Source organism: Astyanax mexicanus, chromosome 13 (genome assembly GCF_023375975.1).
Source record: "Astyanax mexicanus isolate ESR-SI-001 chromosome 13, AstMex3_surface, whole genome shotgun sequence".
Lineage (NCBI taxonomy): Eukaryota > Metazoa > Chordata > Actinopteri > Characiformes > Acestrorhamphidae > Astyanax > Astyanax mexicanus.
This window is the reverse complement of record NC_064420.1, coordinates 36952466-36971674: the sequence shown is the minus strand read 5'-3', so window position 1 is coordinate 36971674 and position 19209 is coordinate 36952466. Positions and strand designations below refer to the sequence as shown.

The following is a 19209-nucleotide window of genomic DNA, read 5'->3' as shown; positions in this document are numbered from 1 at the left end:
TTGGTTTGATGGCTTGTGATCATCCATCTTTCTCTTAATTATATTCCAGAGTAAAATCAAATAAATTTTCAGAGCTGTATATTGCTTTAGTATATAGTTTTACATTCTAGGGTTGTTTCTAAAGTGGTTCTAGATCAGCATGGCCCCACAGAACCGTTTGGGTACCGTTATTTGAAGAGTGCCTTTTTAATGCCAAAAAATCTATATACACCCACAAGCACACAAGCGTATACATATAATTTGTTGTAAGCATTTGAACAGCATCAGATGTCCAATCTCTTGAATCTGTGTGAAGGGGAATGCAGATGCTGGCCTAATTTCATGCGATGCGTGGTGCGTAATGCAGCTCCAGCCCAACATCTGCTTATTCCAGCTCATTCCAAATGCCGCATATGCTATTGACGCCATTCTTTACAGGGGTGATTTATATAAATTAATAAATGGATGCACCCGAGTCAGCATGTGTGCGGCATTCGCTGCGTGTGCTCCTTTGACCTGGTTTATTTCCAGTCTATCGACCAAACCAATAAGCATAAAAGCCGCACTGATTTTACTGATCTGTCAGGGAAACCAGCCCTCCTCCACCGTCCACTGTTTTTGGCGGTTTAACTGAACGCTTGCCCTGTGTTTGCTCAGTCTGTCCCCACTCCGGCCTGACAAAGACAGCTGTCCCATCAATGTGCACTGCTGCCGCAGCACGGTCCTCTCCAACTCTCACCACCAGCTGAGTGGATTAGGGAACGGACGGGGTCTTCAGTTAGCCGGAGCAGACCACAGCAATAAATTTACAAAACCAATGGCTCTCAGCTAACCTCATTTTCTCAAGCAGGGCAGATTGCTCCCTAGGCCAAGATTTGGTGCAGTATACACACACACACACACACACACACACACATCTGTACACTAAGCATCTATATACTATGCATTTTTACATACAGGAAATGTCTAAGAGCTGCAAATAGATATAGATAGTCTTAATCTATAAGAAAAATAATAAAAAGAAAATAGTTCAAAAATGTTATATGATGCTATTCTTTCCATATATTATATTTTATATGGTGTTTGTAGGTATTGGAGATTGTTGTAGGGATCTGAGTGTGTGTGTGTGTGTATGGTGGGGGGAGGTGGGAGTCTAACAGCCAGTGCCTTACCCTACGAGCTGCAGTATTAGGCAGATTTGAATAACTGCCATATGACGGATTGGCTGTCTCTGGAGTGGTCACACTTACGTACATGAGAGCCGGATTTATGCAAGAAAATTAGTTCTGACCCCATGAGCTGTCACACCATTTATATCCCTAATTCCAGCGGTTTGAGTGTAATGAGCAAAACCCGGCACACAGAGGAACAGAGAACTCCAGTTCAATTTCAGTTTTTTTTATTTTTGACAATGAAAATACACTTTAAAAGCCATTCTAAAACTAATTTTACACAGATCAGTAATGACAAACAGTATTTTCCTTGCCATAGTTGAACAAAAAATTTAAAAGTTTGGTATGTGGAAGTGACATACCATCAACCTCAAACACTGTTGTCTCTTCCAAAACAAAACTGGAAAAAAAGGTTCAATTCTAAAACCCCAAAATTGTGATGTAACAGTCTTGACTTATTACATTTACACCCCCAGTATGAAAACACCCAGTGAAATGACAAAAGCCCTGTTTGCTGGTGTTGTTAGTACTGGAGAGCAGTACATCACCACAACACCTCACCTCTATAACATATGGACAAAAGAATTGGTACACCTGCTTTTTTGACGTTTCTTTCAAATTTTCCTATTTTTTTTTAACTGCCTCTATTGTCCAGCGAAAGCTGTCTACTATATTTTTGTAGCATTGCTGTGACTATTCAATTACATTTAGGGACAGGTTAGTGAGATCAGAAGGTTGGATGATCACCACCCCACAAGATATTGGATGACACACCATCATCTTTCCTAATAACACACTTCCAGTGGCTTTAGTTGAATGCTGTGGGGCTTTATATCCTTCTGACTTACACCTGCCATTAGGCATGGTGCCAATATTTGCAATTTATGTTTACTTATTCCAGAAAGTTCTATTCTATTGGCCTCTCTATTCTATAATGTAAAGTTATATTCTATTCTATTCTATTTCTCTATGAGGTCTAGACATGCTCTGTGTGTGTCAGCAATGGGAAACTTTAACTAGAATTTTTTTTTAGAAAGTTTGTCCACAAACATTGGGATATACAGTAGAGTTCTGTTTTTAGCTTGCTAACAACACATTGTGCTGAGAAGGTACAACTAATTAGTGTTTATGGTTTTAAAACTAAGATGTAGTATGCAGCTCCTGTTAGCTGTCATTGTGTCCATTTGATAACCATTTGATTGTAGTAACTAAGCATATAAAACCACGTTTGGGTATTTTTACCCCACACAAAAATAGTAACCCTACTGAAAAAATCCAGTTCAAGACCAACTTTGGTTTAATGATTTAATGGTTGAGGTTGTTTAATAAAAGGCTGGTCATCCAGGGTAAAACCTACACTATGCTTGTGAGCCATCTGGTTTTGAGCCATCAGCTCTTAACCAGCATTGTGTATGGCCTGGACAATCAGTTTGGTCATAGTGGTGGTCTTGCTTGATCTAGTATGTAGACCATCTAAAGTGTCAAAGCTTGTCATCCATCTTAACCAGCAGCAGGGAAATCTTATATATATACTGTTTATACATTAAATAATAAAGAAAAATGAATAAATGCATTATTTGGCACAGTTAAAACTTTTCAATAGATACTTCCTTAAAGAATCAATCTTGAGTGATTTTTTCTAAACATTATTTGACATTTAGAGAACTGTGCGTCCGAGCAATAAAGCAATTAGGCACCCTTATTTCTAAGAATGAACTTCACATTCACACACTTTTGTCTTCGAGTGGAGCCCCTCACAAAAAAATGCACTTAATGAAATAAGCGTGCACGGGTCATCTAACTCTTCAATTAAATATTAAACGCTTCATTGAGGATGAGAGTGGTTGCTATTACATGGTCATGTTAGCCTTACACCTGACCATTATAAAAAAACACAGCAGAGGAAAAGAAAGCCTGAATTCTTATTTAAATATCAAATGGTCTCAGCAAGCAAAACTGTATTACCCAAGACAGCCTGGTTCATCTGAGCAGATTTACTGCTGGAATGAAAGAGATGTATCTATACTAAATATATGCATTTATAAACTCACAGAAAATACAGAAAAAGGATGATACGGTTGGTACATATTTTCTGGCATATTAAAGGAATAATTCAACCCATGTGAATATGTGATAGGGTTGCCATAAGGCCTTTGGATATTTAATAAAATTCATTTTGGTTGCTTTTTACAATACTGAATCTATCTCCCTATCTTGGGGGAGTATTCAAGATGTTTCAGTTCTAGTTGGTGGGAAATGTAGTGGATAGTACTTGGTTTTGTTTTGTCGTTTTTTTTTTTCTCAGCATTATAGCATATTTTTTTCAGATCAAAGTGACCTGTGTTTAAAGGGGGGCACTATACTATCCTGAGGGGTAGTTTGGGAGGGTCACTGGGTGATGTATGGGTTTAGAGGCAGGGCAGGAGGGAGAGCTGATTGGCTGAGCTGCAGCAGCAGCAGTGGGCCTCTGATAGCGGTGAGACGCAGATGGTTGGACGTCAGCAGGGAGGTGGTATCATTAAAAGACTGATCTGCATATTGTGATGTGTCACCATACCAAATACAGGACAAATCACCCATGCCTATAGCACAGTTAAACCTATGACAATGAAACAATAAAAGCATTTTTAAAAGGTTATAAAAAATTTAGGCAGGACTGTTGTGTTTCATTACTTTAAAGTAACTATCCGTGGAAAAAATAGGGTTTGTGGTTTAGTGTCTCTTTAACCATGTTTATCAATTCAAAAGTAGTTTTTCGTTAAGCCTATGTTGTCACTATTGGGTCAAACTGACTAGAATAGTATATGAGTAATATATTTAAATTTATTAACACAGACAACACATTAAATCCATATTTCCGAAATGACTGAAAATGTAAATTGTAGCATAACAAGAAGGTTAAACCAGTTCTAAACTGATCAATCATAACATTATGACCTTTTGTCTCTGACTTGACATCTGCAAGGTGCACCTGCTAGGTAGGAGTGTCTAGTAGAGTGGAGGACAGTAAGTGAACATAGTGTTTAAAAACTCCAGCAGCACTGCAGTGTTTGATTCACTCATACTATCAGCACAACACACACTAACAAACTAATCACCGCCATGTTAGTGTAGTGCAGTGCTGAGAATGACCCACCACCTAAATAATGGGGTCCTGACCACAGAGGAACAGGGTAAATGGAGGATAATAAGGTATGCAGAGATACAGAAGGAACATAGCCTGTACTAATAGAACTGCAATGTGCTCCTACATGATCAGTGGAGCTTTTTTCATTTGTCTGCATGAATTGTGCATTAAGTGCTATGGCATTAGAAAAAAAATCCCAACTAGTCTCTAACTGCTGCATCTGAATGCTTACTCAGGGTTTTTCTGAGTCATCTGCCCATATTTTCAGTTAAATAGTTTAAATCTTAGGAAAATGACTGTCCGTGGTAATCGGTCATATGTTACAGATGCAGCAGATAGAGGCTGGAGTATTCATTTAAAACCTGCTTGGTGTTCTGTACTGTACATGCTGAGAACAGCATCTTACTGTACCCTGTAAAACTCTGCATGGCACCAGAGCTGCACAACCTCCTCACTCCCCCTACAGTACAGATGAGGAGTAGCTCAGCAGGAGGTAAAGTGAGAGGATAAAATGTGTTAGATCCGAGTGCTTAGCCTTTAAAAATATGATCCATAATGACAGTTCTAACAGCGCCTCTAAATGGGTCGAAACAGTTTCTGACAGTGAACCTAAAACAAATGCTCATTTATGGCGTCTGCAGGGAGGAATTATTAACTAGGATGATTTTTAATTGTTTCTGGTAATTTTATAAACCGAGAGTATGTTTATCTGGAGGAAAAGTGATGTACAGTAGACGGTAAAAGAAAGGAACAGAGGACAGTATGACTGACCTTTTATGACCTGTGTATTGCCTGTAAAGGAATGAAAGGCATTTCTGTCACCTACTGGCCAAAATGAAGCATTATTATATATTTCACATTCTTAAAATTTATGTACTGTATTTTTTTTTATCAATCTACATTAAGTTTCAGTGACAACTCTACTGATTTATATAGGTAAGATGGTGTATTTAAAATATTGTATTATTAAATCCTCATCATAGCTTTTACAAAGTAACAAAATCAGCATCTTTAAGGAAAAAAGAAGAAATCAGGGTACAAAACTTTTTTACACTGCGGACAAAAGTATTGGGACACCTGCTCATTCACTGTTTCCTTCAAAATCAAGGGAACTAATAAAAATAGAGTTTGTCCTGGTTTTGTATGCATAACTGTCTGTACTGTCCAGGAAAGGCTTTGTCCCACAGTTTGAAGCATAGCTGCAAGGATTTTATTATATTCAATGACACGAGAAATCAAGCATTAGTGAACAGTACTGGATGAGGGCCCCATCATTCCAGGGAACACAGTTCTACCGCTCCACAGTTTAATTCTAGAGGATTTTATACCCCTCTAGCCCATGCCCTGCATTAGGCACAGTGCCAAAAGTTTATCTATGTTTATCTATCTGCTCCAGGGAGTCCTATTTCTTTGGGGAATACTTATTATATAATTCTTTAGATATTAAGCTAGTATCAAACTGTGTGTAAACCTTTCTTTCTCTTTTTTTCTTCTTTGCAATGGGTGAAATTAAAGAAGATAATGATAAGAAGTACATGCATTTATGATATAAAAAAAAATACAGCTGCATATTCAAATTATGTAAAAAAGCAACAAAATGACAGAAATAAGATACAAAGTTTGACATGATAGCTGCAACATATAAAATAAAGAAGTAATACATTGTCTATTGAATTGACAATTTAAGATGTAAAATTTAAATACAGCTCTGGGAACAATTAAGAGATCACTTCAGTTTCTGAATCAGTTTCTCTGATTTTGCTATTTATAGGTTTATGTTTGAGTAAAATGAACATTGTTGTTTTATTCTATAAACTACAGACATCATTTCTCTCAAATTCCAAATAAAAATATTGTCATTTAGAGCATTTCTTTTGTACAGTTTTCATGCATCTTGGCATGTTCTCCTCCACCAGTCTTACACACTGCTTTTGAATAACTTTGTGCCACTCCAGGTGCAAAAAAATCAAGCAGTTCAGATTTGTTTGATGGCTTGTGATCATCCATCTTCCTCTTGATTACATTCCAGAGGTTTTCACTCATTTCAACTCATTATTTTTAGTGGTCTCTTTTTTAGAGCTGTATGTAGTGTCTCAACTATGTGTTGCTTTGCTAATAATACAAAATATGTATTAACGTCTAGCTTACTATACAAAATGTTTCTGAATATATTAATACCAATTCAAAATTATTAAAGCGGCAGTCGAAAATATTTAATTGCACAGAGCATGTGTAAGAGTATTTTTATGCAGGTTAATGTAAATAAATTGCTTTGTCATAATCTGTGTTTTTAAGTATTAAGTAATTTTATAAAATAATTTAATGAAATACTGTTAAATAAAAAAAAGGTAAAGACCAGTTACATCCAACAAACCTTCCAGACCACTCTAGAATAAATTTCTAGAACTAATATATTAGATGTTGCACGCACAGTCAGGCCAGGACACTGATACCATACATTATAATAATGTGTCTCATCCTAATACAGGGATACTATTGCTGCTTTTAATTCATAAGAAACATTCTCAATGACTGCTGCTTCAAACTAATGTAAACTATAGCACAAAAATGCTTCCCAGTTCCCAGTGTACTGGCCTTGAGCGTATGTGTACGTGTCTAGCTTATACTGCATGTTATTTCCGTCCAACCCTATCAGTAATATCTGTCTAAAATTACACTGTATCTTCCCTTTGAACACAGGTCAAGCCATCAGAGGAATGCAGGCTGGACAGAAAATAGACTGCAGCACATCATCTGCCTCCAGAAGAGGAGAAAAGAGCAGGAAGATTGGCATTCTTAATCTTTCCGGGCTGTGAGAGAAGACGGCTGTGGGTTTGGAGAGGGCTGATTTGACCTCTATTAAATGGGCCGATCCTCGCGGGGTCTGGACTGATGCAGCAACTCTACGCAGATGAACCCGGCTGTGATAACCGAGCCTGGTATTACACACACACACACACTCGCCTAGAGGACCTTCAAGAATAAGAGCCCAGTCAGTCAGTGTTCATTAATGATGTAACTCAAACGTTTGGTAAAGAATCAGCCCTTTACACCCCTTTCTCACACACACTTCTCCGCAGGATACTGTAATTCCCTCCTTTCTGCTCTGAGGAATCTCGGGACAGATCTGCTGCTTTGCGGAACACATCAAGGGAGAGCGTTTTCGCAGTACAACATTTAAAGGCACAGTGCACCCATTGCCTGGTGTGACCTGAGGAAAAGGCATTTGCATAAATGTGTCACCCAAATGGGCTGCGTTCTCATTTCTCTGTCTGATACAGCACATGCAGTCTACGGCCATTCTGCACAGGCAACACTTCTAACAGCTGTTCTATTTTGTGTAGCACAGAAAATATTCGTTTTTAGCATTAAATCATATACAAATATAATATAGATTAATAACTGATTTCAGCTAGTGTATCAATAGACATCTAATATACATTCTAATGTAGTATTGCTTTAGAAGTGATAAAACTGTGTTGTCTAGGAGAGAATTTATTATAGCATCAATAAATGATTAACAAACATAACTGTGCACTTTATAGTTACAACTTTATCAATGATATGTGCTTCTGAAATGTGAAATATTTATTAACTACTGTTTAAACGAAAATTTCACCCATTTTTCTAACCATATATATATAAATCGGTCCTTGAGATGTAAACACAGTCTTGAATTCCGAGCATTTTAAGGTTGGGTGGTTTTATTGTAGAGGAACTTGCTGACATTTGGCCATATTTATGAGCAGTTCTTAAGAAAACATTTCTTCTTAAATATACACTCACATACGATGTGTTCTAAAAGCTTTTAATTATCAATAATATTTCTATATTTAGGACTTGTTCAATTTATGACAACAATGGGATCTATAATTACAAGAGCATAACTGTAAACAATTCTGAAATTTGAAAGAAACAGAACATGAATCTTTCAGTTTTTTAAAAGAACACGTGTAAGAATGAGGCACCATTATTATTAATCATGGTTACTAGGGGTGGGCGATATGGCTGTAAAATAATATCACGATATTTCATGGTATTTTCACGATAATGATACTTTTGACGATATGACAAGACACTGAATTAGAAAAATGATTTCGAATTTTATAATTGCATGCAATATAATATGGCTAAATGAGATTTAAAAAAAAAATGTTATCAGAATTGTTACAGAAGTCAATGATCCAGAATGTCATAATACTAATAATAATGCACTTCATATATCTCCATATATCCAGGATTAAAGTAAAATAAATGATACTGGACAGATATAATCTGTCTCTAGTAGATATATATTGGGAAATGAGAACAGTGTGAATTTTTCTTTTGCTTAAAATGTTGCACCCTGGTGTGATAATTAGGGGTGGGAGATATGTCACGATATTTCAGGGTATAATATCGTTCCCGATATTAAAAATTGTTGGCGATATTATCATGTACGATAGGATATGGCACACTCCTAATGGTTACCAGTGCTTAGTGCACCAATCAGAACCTCGTTTCCTGATCATCGTCTCCTCAATACTAATCATGGTCACCTGTTTCTCATTTAGCTACCTATGCCTGTTTAAACCAGTTTGTAATATACTGACTTTGCTGTTTGCCTGTCCCTGTAATTTGACCCTCTTTTGTCTCTCTGTTTTACCTTTTTTGGATGCTTATTTGTTTTAATTGCCTGGTTGTGTTTAACCCTTGTGTGGTGTTCATATTTTTGTTACTCGTTTACGTTGTTACTTGTATTTAATTCTAATTTTACATTAAAATGCTTTACACATGCTTGCTTCACCTAAATTGCAAGCAATATAAACAGCTTACATGGTTAATATTTTAATATTTCTTTTAAAAAGTGCTACTCTCTTTTTATTAGTTTTTTAATAAAATGTAAAAGAAAATGAATTAAACTCAAGATATGAGTAGAACATTTGTTTAGTTACGAATTTACAAATGAAGCAATGTTTATTAGCCCTTGGCCAAACATACTGTATGTAATATAAATGTGTGTGTTTATCGAAAATGTGTTTTCATATATGTTTTTCACAAAAAATGAGTCAATGCCAATGAGTTTGAGTTAGAAAAATATTTTTTTTGTATCATTTGATGAAAACGGGTCCCACAGACCCGAACACCACACAAGGGTTAATCATTGTTTTTGGACATAGCTTCCGCTATGGGTCGTGTTTGAAATGTGTTTAAAGTAGCTTGCTGACTTGATGGCTTGCTATCAACCCTGTCTCAGGAGGTCTCAGCATATGATTCATGAAGGCAACAATACATCCTGACGTTGCCAAGGTATCCGCAGCTCACTGCTAGATATGAGCTTTTAGCTGTATTGTCATTATCCATTAGCATTTTTTGCCAATAACACAGAATTTTGCAGGTTAATACACAAAATATTAATGTTAATATCCTGTTTTGTACTAACAGGAAGTGATAAATCATTTAATCATGCTATGCCAACATACAACACTGCATAATTACTGTTGTTAATAAACATTTCAACATTTAAAGGTCAGGATACTCTTTTAATTCAGATATAAAATTTGGTGGATTTAAGATGTGGTCATGTTCTGGACATAGCCTATAAGATAGGCTTCCACACCCATTACTCACAGGGGTTTTCAGATATGTAATTTTCCCTGCTATTTCATTTTTGTGTAGTTTCCCTTTCGTTTTTGAAAGAAAGGGGTGTCCCATGACTTTTGACTTACCTATCTATAGTACACAGGTCGATTGTGAATCACGTAGCGTGATTTAGGGCATGTCGGTGTGTGTTTGGTATCGTGAGGGCACAGCTCGACACACGCAAAAGACATGAACTAATTCTCTTAATTAATCATCAGTGTGCCAGTTGTCATTCCCTTTAAGAGGCAGGTGCGCTCTGACATTGGTGCATTTGATATTTTAACAGCGCAGCGCTTTTATGTGTCTCAGCAGAGGATACTGACCTGTGTGTTCACACTGTGAAGGTGCACCAGCAGGTAATTTAAGAAAACAGCAATGTTATTTTATTCTTTATTCTATTTATTGTTGATGTAAAAGCTGGATTTGCATGTTGCAGCGTGTCTGTGTGTGTGTGTAAGGAGCAGGGGTATATATGCACTGAGCATGTGCAACGTGTATGGCGCTACTACATAGCTAAAATAAGAGTCTGGCTCACTGTTGACTGTTGTCAGGGTTTTAATCAGTCAGTGGTGCACTTGTATTTCCTGCCACCAAGACAGCAACACGCCAGATATTTACCTGAACACACCTCAGTTCCAGACCACCACACCAATCAGTGCTGATTTATTCCTAAAGTATGACACTATTTTAACAGCACGGGCACAAGCCGTGAAAATAGACTGTTGACGGGGTGTAAGATAGCAATTAGCATCATGACGTGCATTGCGCAGGGTGTTTAATAGGGCATTTTATGTTTGTTTGTTTTTTTTTACTGTTCCAGACATGAGTGCCTCCTCTCTTTCTGTTTCTCATTGCATTGTGGGATAATATCGTCCATCATTACCATTCTCAAAAACCAACTAAGATTTGAGTATGTATCCTCGATATTTGAGAATACTCAACTATGGAATTTTTTTCTGTACTACAAACTTCATACTCAAAAACAAGATAGCTTTAAATAAATGTTAGTATTAATTGCAATAATTCATGCAATTGTACAAATGATGTTTATCCTAGAACCATACTGTACTGCAAGCAATACACTTTTTAGAATCTGTGCGCTCAATATTTCTTCCAGTCCTATGAAGTAAAGATGCTGTGTGCCGTACAAATAATCACTCTATTCAGATGATTTCTACACTCATGATCCACTTGTGCACCATCTTAGAGTCATTTAGAAATCATAGCTATGCTCAAATTATTATCCTACAGAAAACCTAACCAATTTTCTGCCGCAGCTGGTGTCCTGCAGGTGGATAGAGAGCTTTCACACAATCTACACAATAGGCATTGTTATGTGTGACCGTGTGTGCAGTGTTGGCCTGAATACAGCGTTGTCGTTTGTTAGTGTCAGGAAGAGGTATTACCTGGCTTCCGTAAAACCGGCCTGTATGATCAGAGTGGTGAAGCAGCAGTTTGTCATAATGTGGTATTCTTGTTGGAAAAGCTTTGACAAGAGGTTCAAACGCTTGCTTCCACCAGGACCCACAGAAAAACACTCTATTTACTGGGTTTTGGAGTAAATGTCTTGTGTTGAAGGTGTGGAGATTCTGGTATAATGTATACAGCACATACAGATGAATATATCCCAACTGCTGATAAAGCCAAATATAATCTATGACCTGAATAAAGGTACCAGGGGCTTTGTGCTGGCAGTAAGGCAAATGGTGCATTCCATACAGTATGGTGTATTCTTAGAATACAGTCTTCCATACAGTACTAAAATGGTTCTTCATGTTCTCTCTAGGAAAAAGGGTTCTTTGAAGAATAATATATGCTACACAAGGTTTTACATGTACAGGACCAACCATTTAAGCAGGCAAAGATCCTTTTATGCATTTAAATATTTTTGTGGGTTACCGTGGTTCTGTACAGAAACTTGAGCTGACTATTACAGAAATAGTGCACTATATGGTGTTTCATTTGTAGTGCTGTTCCAAATCTCAAGAGTTCACTATTGAACACCCATAATGCACTGCTAAATGCAGTATACAGACAGTGTATGTTAGAATTTCCAGTGTAAACCATAATGCAGTGCAGTGGTGTTGTCAGATGTCCTCGAAATTGTTCCCTAGTCAGTTCACTATATATATATATATATATATATATATATATATATATATATATATTTATATATATATATATATATATATATATAATTTTTGTTATTTTAATATCTATTGCAGAAAACAAATATGCACTGTGATGTATTAATGTATTGTGGTGTAAAATGTATTAAGTGATTTTTCACTTACATGTAATTAGAAAATCACCAAAATGTGTTATGCACCATAAGACCTTATATTTTTGGTGTTTAACTATTCAATGCAAAAGATGTACCTTATATGCAGTGTTCTACTGTATGTGTAGAATTTTTACTGTGCTATGATTAATGAGGAAAAAAGGGTACAAGGTATAACTGCATAAGCAATCCAAATGTGTGTGTGTGTGTGTATAAATATATGTATATATTAGTATGTAGGCCTATAAAGCTTTGTATTGTGTCATATGCTTCGGAACTCCTCAAGCAGTTCATTTCCCACAGTGAATTCCTTCTAGTTCAGTGTGTTTTACTTATATGAGGAAAAAAAACGTCTGCTGTATAGAGCATAATTTAAATACAGTAAAGTAAATTAGCATTAGTTAAGTATGCAGCGCTGTACTCATTAATCCGGCCTTTTTGTCTAATTGACATTTTCATAACGGCTGCAATTTCTTATCAGCTTCAGTTACCAGCCTGGATTTCCTTTTCAAGGAGACTGCAGCAAAGCAATGCAGCCTGCTCCAGGCCCACCTGTAATCCCCCCACAACCATGTTTTAAAGAGGATTGCTTCTCTCTCTCTCTCTCTCTTTCTCTCTCTCTCTCTCTCTCTCTCTCTCTCTCTCTCTCTCTCTCTCTCTCTCTCTCTCTCTCTCTCTCACTCTCAGCAGCAGCAATGCACCACTCAAGTCCTGCAGGCAATTTGACAAATGAGCTGCGATCAGAGCGCAGGGGCGCATGCACTGCAGCACCCGTCCCACGCTGTACAGCCTCCTAATGACTGAAGCTACGCTTCCCACACTGCATGCAACATTTGCACCAAAGCTTACACATACAGTATATAAATAGTATATATATTCCCACTCTCACATCCCCCCCCCCCACACACACGCACGCACACGCACGCACACACACACACACATTCAAAGCATGGACATATCTGCTCTCACCTCACTCCCAGCTGCAGTGCACCTGCACTAATACACTGCTTTTTTAACATAAAGCTGAACTGTTCATCTTTAGTAAGCAGTTATATCTCCCCTAATGACCTCCATACTGTAGTTTAGGTAACCAGATCTTTAATATAAGAGACGTTCTGCTTAAGCTTACATATAACAGATGTGTTGTATTATAGGGCTGTCATGATTACTCAAATTGAATTTTATTAAATTTGATTACTGAATATTACAAATTAAGTAATCAAATTTGTTTCCTGATCTTTCTTGATGAATCAGCCTTAATTAATAGTCATTTTGGATGATAAAAGGGCATTTGAAACAAAAAATGCTAGTCTTTGATAAATGGTTTGATAAGACAATCTAAAACACTTAATTAATTAATAAAACATCTGATTTTCTGATTCATTATTAAAACAATCGTTATCTGGTTCATCACAAATGTAATCAATAATGGCTGCACTGATATGATATACATCCTTCTAAGATCCATAAATGGGAAAATATTTTTATATTTTTTATATTCTTTTTTACATGTCTGTAGTAGTAGACACTGGGTATTGCCTGGTCTTAGAATATAATATTTTGAAGTGGATTTTTGCTAACATTTCTTTTCATTTCATGAACATAAAAACCAGAAGACAAAGAAATAATGAATCTGAATACTAATAGACCTCCTTCAGAGATTAGCTCCTCCTGCTGGTTTGCTCTAAAATATTCAGACATTCAAAAACCTGCTTCACAATCCTAAATAAAATGCTTTAGGCCTCACTTTAGGCCTCACCACTTCTGGTTTAAATGCATCTCAGACCTCCCTCTGAAGTGGCTTGAGTGATCGGATTTGTGACTGTTTAAAATGCGGTTTGTGTCTATTTGCACTTTGCATTATGTGGCTTGGTCTTATCTATATGCAATCTTAATATTTAAAAGCATGAAATGACCATGTGTAAACAGAGTCAAGCATTATTTTCTTTCTTTGGCATAGTTAAATGGTACATAGAAATGGCATACCAGGAACCTAGAAAATGGACTAATTCTACAACACCAATATGTTATGTTCCATAATGTTTTGAACCATTATATGAATGTTTTGAAAATGTATATGTAACTTACAATAAAAACATAGTCATTTTAAACTGTATCCATTTTGCATTTGACACACAAATGTGTGCAAATGCAAACACACAGCTTGTCTAGTCACTGTAAAGATGTGTTGAATATAAATTATTGCACTGGAGCTGTGGAGCAGTGGAACTGTGTTCTTTGGAATGAGGATGGTGCTCTATTCAATACTTTTGGGATCTGCGTTGAGTTGGGATGATGTGGATGGTGATCATCCAGCATCCTGACCTCATTAACCCTTTTTGTCGCTGAATGCCATCAAATCCTTACAGCAAAGCTCCAAAAACTAGCAGAATGTCCTTGCTGGGTAGTAGAGATAGTTACTCCAACTATAAAAAAGGATAAGCAGCTCTTTTTTAAAATACTTTTAGTACTTTTAAAATAGAAATGAGCCCAAGTGACTCAATGCTTTTGTCTGTAGGGTGTGTTACAATATTATATAATTAGCATATTTTTCTTGAATTATAGGATTTTCATTGTGGCTGCCAGATATTTATGAGCTAATCGTTTGCCTTTATTTTCTTCCACCTGCTTAGTGCCAGGATTTCTCTTCTCCATGGAGAATCCAATAGCAAAGCCCACATTGAGAAATGACTGCACTTCCTGACGCATCATGCACTCACTCACCTTGACGTGGAGGGGGGAGCTTCCCCCGGCCCTTCAGTCGAACGGTCAGGCTCCTGTGCTCCTCCTATAGGAGAAGAGAGCTCCGGGGGGCTGCCTGATGGGACAGGGTATTGATTACCCCGAGATGCAGGGATTTTTTTTAAAAGCCTGGCGGAAAAAGAGGAGGAGTAAGCTGGCCTGCTCAAGGCAGCAGCAGCAGCGTCTGCATGCCTCTCCTGCAGATATCAGCACCCTCAGCATATTGTGCTAGTGCTGCACAGGAAAATGTGAAATTCACTCGCAGACAGCTGAGTGTTGGGTAATTTAATTCACGGCCCTCCTCCTCCTCCACCACCACCAGCAGTGTAAAGTGAGACTCATTACCTTCAAGCACACTCGACCTTTCATCCTCACCCTGTAAAGGACAATGGACAAATAAGGACGACTATGATATAACACATAAAATTAATAATAGCCATCACTGCGTAGCCTGCCTGAGCTGGGAATAACTGAGCACAAATGGTTACAATCCGTTCACTATGCTGCACCCTGATCATCCAGTTCAATAGAAAAAACAAACGATGTCCTGAGTTTATATGATTGCACACATCTTTGTAGCAAATGGCAGAGTAACCTATTTAATTAAAAAATGCTTACAGTAAAAATGTGTACGTCTTCAGGGTGATTCTCAAGATATATGCATCATACTATATCCTACATTAGCAGATGATATGGCCATATGGGTATAGCAATAATATGACCTAGAGCATGGTTTAATTCATGTCAGCACATATTTAAAGTATGCTACCTTTCACCCCACATTAAGCTGTGCGTTACTCTCCCCTTTATCAACTAACTGCCAAGCAAATCACATCTGATCTCATTCATATTCATTCCTTATGAGAGTATAAGAGCAATCTTAAGGCTATTGCTGCTTGTGAGTGCAGTGGTAGACACAAGGAGGCAGTAAAGTGCTTTTCCTGCAGTCCATCCACACACTGCCAAGAGCTGAAACTACACAACTAATCCTGTGCTTTATTATATATAGTTGGCCCCTCTAGCGTGAGTATCTTTTGCATAAGAAAGTGATCTGTTAAGAAAAGTTGCACCCTATACTGTTTCAATCCCTCAGTTTTACTTTCAGCTAGAGCTTTGCTAGAGTGGTTGTCAGAGTGGATCAGACATAAAATATGAAAAACAAAATGATTTACACAAAATATAATACTGCTGTTATGTCCACTCATTTTTTTTATGTAGCGAAACCTGATATACGAGTGTATCTCCACGTTTTGACAGGCATGGGTCTGTAGAAAATAACTGCGGTCTGCACTGTAGACATGTAAATCAGCCCCCTGTGAGGCTTTTAAAGCTGATAAAATATCTGGTTGAGGGGATTTACTGTCAATGCAATATTTCTCCACCGCGTACAGTGCACACACTCTGTGACTCAATAACAAGAGAGAGTGGATTAGTGCAAATGTTTGGGGGTGACAATGAGATTACCTCATGTTAAATTTCCTTTTGGCATGGCACAATTCACACTCGCATACCTCCAGCTCCAAATCCATTTGTGAAAAGAAAGAGGGGCTTGTGTGGAGCTCTCTGGAGGCTCCAATGTGGAAACATGGTGAATGAGTCACCTCGAGCTGAGCTGGCAGCTGCTGGAGGTCTCTGCTTGTTGTGTGGTGGCGATGGAGGCGTCCAAAGCCACAGTTGACCCAACAGAAGGGCCGTGGAGCTGGAGCGAGTTCCTCTGCTGCTTTAAGGCTACAGGTACTTGCCTGTTCTAAAGACTGGCACAAATAGGAGAATCTTATGGGCTTTAAAAAATAATGAGGCCCTCTATGCAAACATGACCTTTAATTGCTTCAAAATGAATGTTCTTGTTTATTCACTAGTGCTCGGCCTTATCCACAGTGTTCTAATAAGTGCTAATTAATGCATAGTTTAAAAAGGCTTTAATCAAGGAAAACTAAATTGGATAAGGTTTTGCGATTGTATGAAAACATGTTTCAAAAGTGTATTGGCCTTAATTATGCATTTAATAATTGAGAATAATTATAAAAATAATTCATACATCAATTTTCCTAACCATGTGGGGTTAGAATACTCCCTGGACATGGCACCAGTCAATTGCTGGGTTCCACACACACATTTTACTCACACCTAGGGGCAATTTAGCACAGGCAATTCATCCACCATCTTTGTCTTTGGGAGGTGGGAAGAACACAATGTACCTGAAGGAATTTCCAAAAGTGGACACATTAAGAAAACACCAAAATCCTCACAGAGAGAGACCAGAGTAAGAATTGAACCCACATCCCCAGACCCCTGGAGCAGTGTGGCGCACACACTGCCTGCCTCCTAAAATAAAAGAAAAAAAATCTACAGTGAATAAAATACTTATTTGATCCCTTGCTGATTTTGTCTGTTTGCCCACTGACAAAGACGGCCTTAGAAAGCTCTTTGGCCTTGCCCATGTTATAGAGGTTGGAGTTTGACTGATCAAATGAGTCTTTGAACAGGAGTCTTTTATACAGATGACAACTTAAGACAGGTGTCTTTAATGCAGGTAGTATCAAGTTGATTAGCAGCGTCTAACTGGTCTGTAGGAGACAGAACTCTTAATGGTTGGCAGGAGATCAAATACCCATTTCTCTCTGCAAAATGCAAATGAATTTACATAATTTCTGCAATGTGATTTTTGTGGATTTTATCTCCAACTGTTAAATTAACCTACTCTTAAAATTTTGTCTTTCTTCACTGTGCATGTATTCAACTTTTTAGTATATACCAAATATTGAGTTTTCACTTCAAGAACTTGCTGTTCGGATGGATGGATTGATGGATTGATGGATTGATGGATGGATGGATGGATGGATGGATGGAAAGATACTTTATTCATCCCAAAGACAAATTCTGGAATCAATATCACTACATAATATTGTTGCTCTCAGACAAAAGACCTGTATCTGCAAAATGGTAACTTTACGGAAAAAGTAAAAAAAAACTTGTTCAGCATGACATGTTGAGACAATGTAAAAAAGAGAACACCTAGACATAGCTGATCATTTAATGTAACTTATATCTTTTCTTATTTGGTGTCCTATATCATGCTCAATAATGGTGGAGATAAATTAAATTGACTACACAAAAATGGAAAAATTAAAAATAGATATTTTCTCCACTTACATCCTACACACATCTCAAATAGACTGTAAAGTAAATGATACAATTTGTTATTTTATCTAATTAAATGTTTACATACTACTATTTATATTTTATATTAGATTTTCCATGATAAATGGCCTTCAAGTGTTTAAGAAGACTACTCAGAGTCAATGGCGGGAAGTTGCAAAAGTAGCACGCTGAGGGTAACAATAAAACTGGTGGTCCAGCAGCCACAAACCATCACTCATTCCCATGCTATGAGACCCATTGTAATTGCCCTTTCTGCACAGATTCCAAGTACACAAAGTTCTGTGTCATTACAAGCTGTTCAGTATGCCTTTGATGTGCTGCCCTTCTGCTGGTCTTGGTGTAACATGATGTTCTGGTAATGTTTGGTGTCCTTTTAGACGTATTACTTACAAAAAAAGCACACAAGGTAACAGCAAAGCTTGATAGTTGCTCCTCCAAGCAAAACTCATCTGGTTCTTGTAGCAGTCCACTTGAGCTGGTTCTCACAGCTGGCTCCAGACGGCTTCCTGAAACGAGAAGGGCAGCTGGGTTGTGGTAAGGTTGTACGGCTGATTGCGTATGACATCTTTATGGTTGATCAAGGGTACCGTGTCTTCAGAGCTCCGGGGCTGCAGGAGAAGGTTGTAAAGAATGTGTTTTCTTGTTTTCATGCAAGAGATCTAAGCTGTTCTTGGCCCAATTCTGTAAAACTCTGTAAGATTCTATAAAAGTTGTGCAACCCAAGCTTGTGTGCCACAGCAGAACGTTATAAAAGTGGAACATCATTATTTGGATATGAAAAGGAGTATCCAAGCAAGTGCCCCCAACAAATAAACCGCACTGAATGAAATATGGGAACGAAGCTTGTTCAAACATGGGCATGTTATTGTTTCAAATGAGTTGAGCAACCGTGCAGATTGGATCATTTCAAGTCAGAGGAGGTGTGTACGGCCAGAGCGAACACAAGGGGACAGTAAAGCCTTTTTACAACACACAGCTCCCCTGATGCCGCTTGCTCTCAACACTGCTCAGCATTATTGCAGTAAGCTACTGCTTATTCAGACCTCAGTCCTCCTCATCACAGCTTATTGTTTCATCCAGTGTTTCACACTTAGCTCTGCCAAATCGAGGCGTTCTGTTTTTTT

General features: G+C 37.6%; 1 long non-coding RNA gene across 1 annotated transcript in view; it reads left to right on the top strand.

Annotated features, from left to right (window-relative positions):
• Positions 1-7772, top strand: part of LOC125780561 (uncharacterized) — a 44382-nt gene extending 36610 nt beyond the window's left edge. Inside the window, exon 3 of the long non-coding RNA XR_007423793.1 lies at positions 6979-7772. This is a non-coding gene — a long non-coding RNA (uncharacterized LOC125780561). The remainder of the gene's footprint in view (positions 1-6978) is intronic.
• Positions 7773-19209: the final 11437 nt, after the last annotated feature.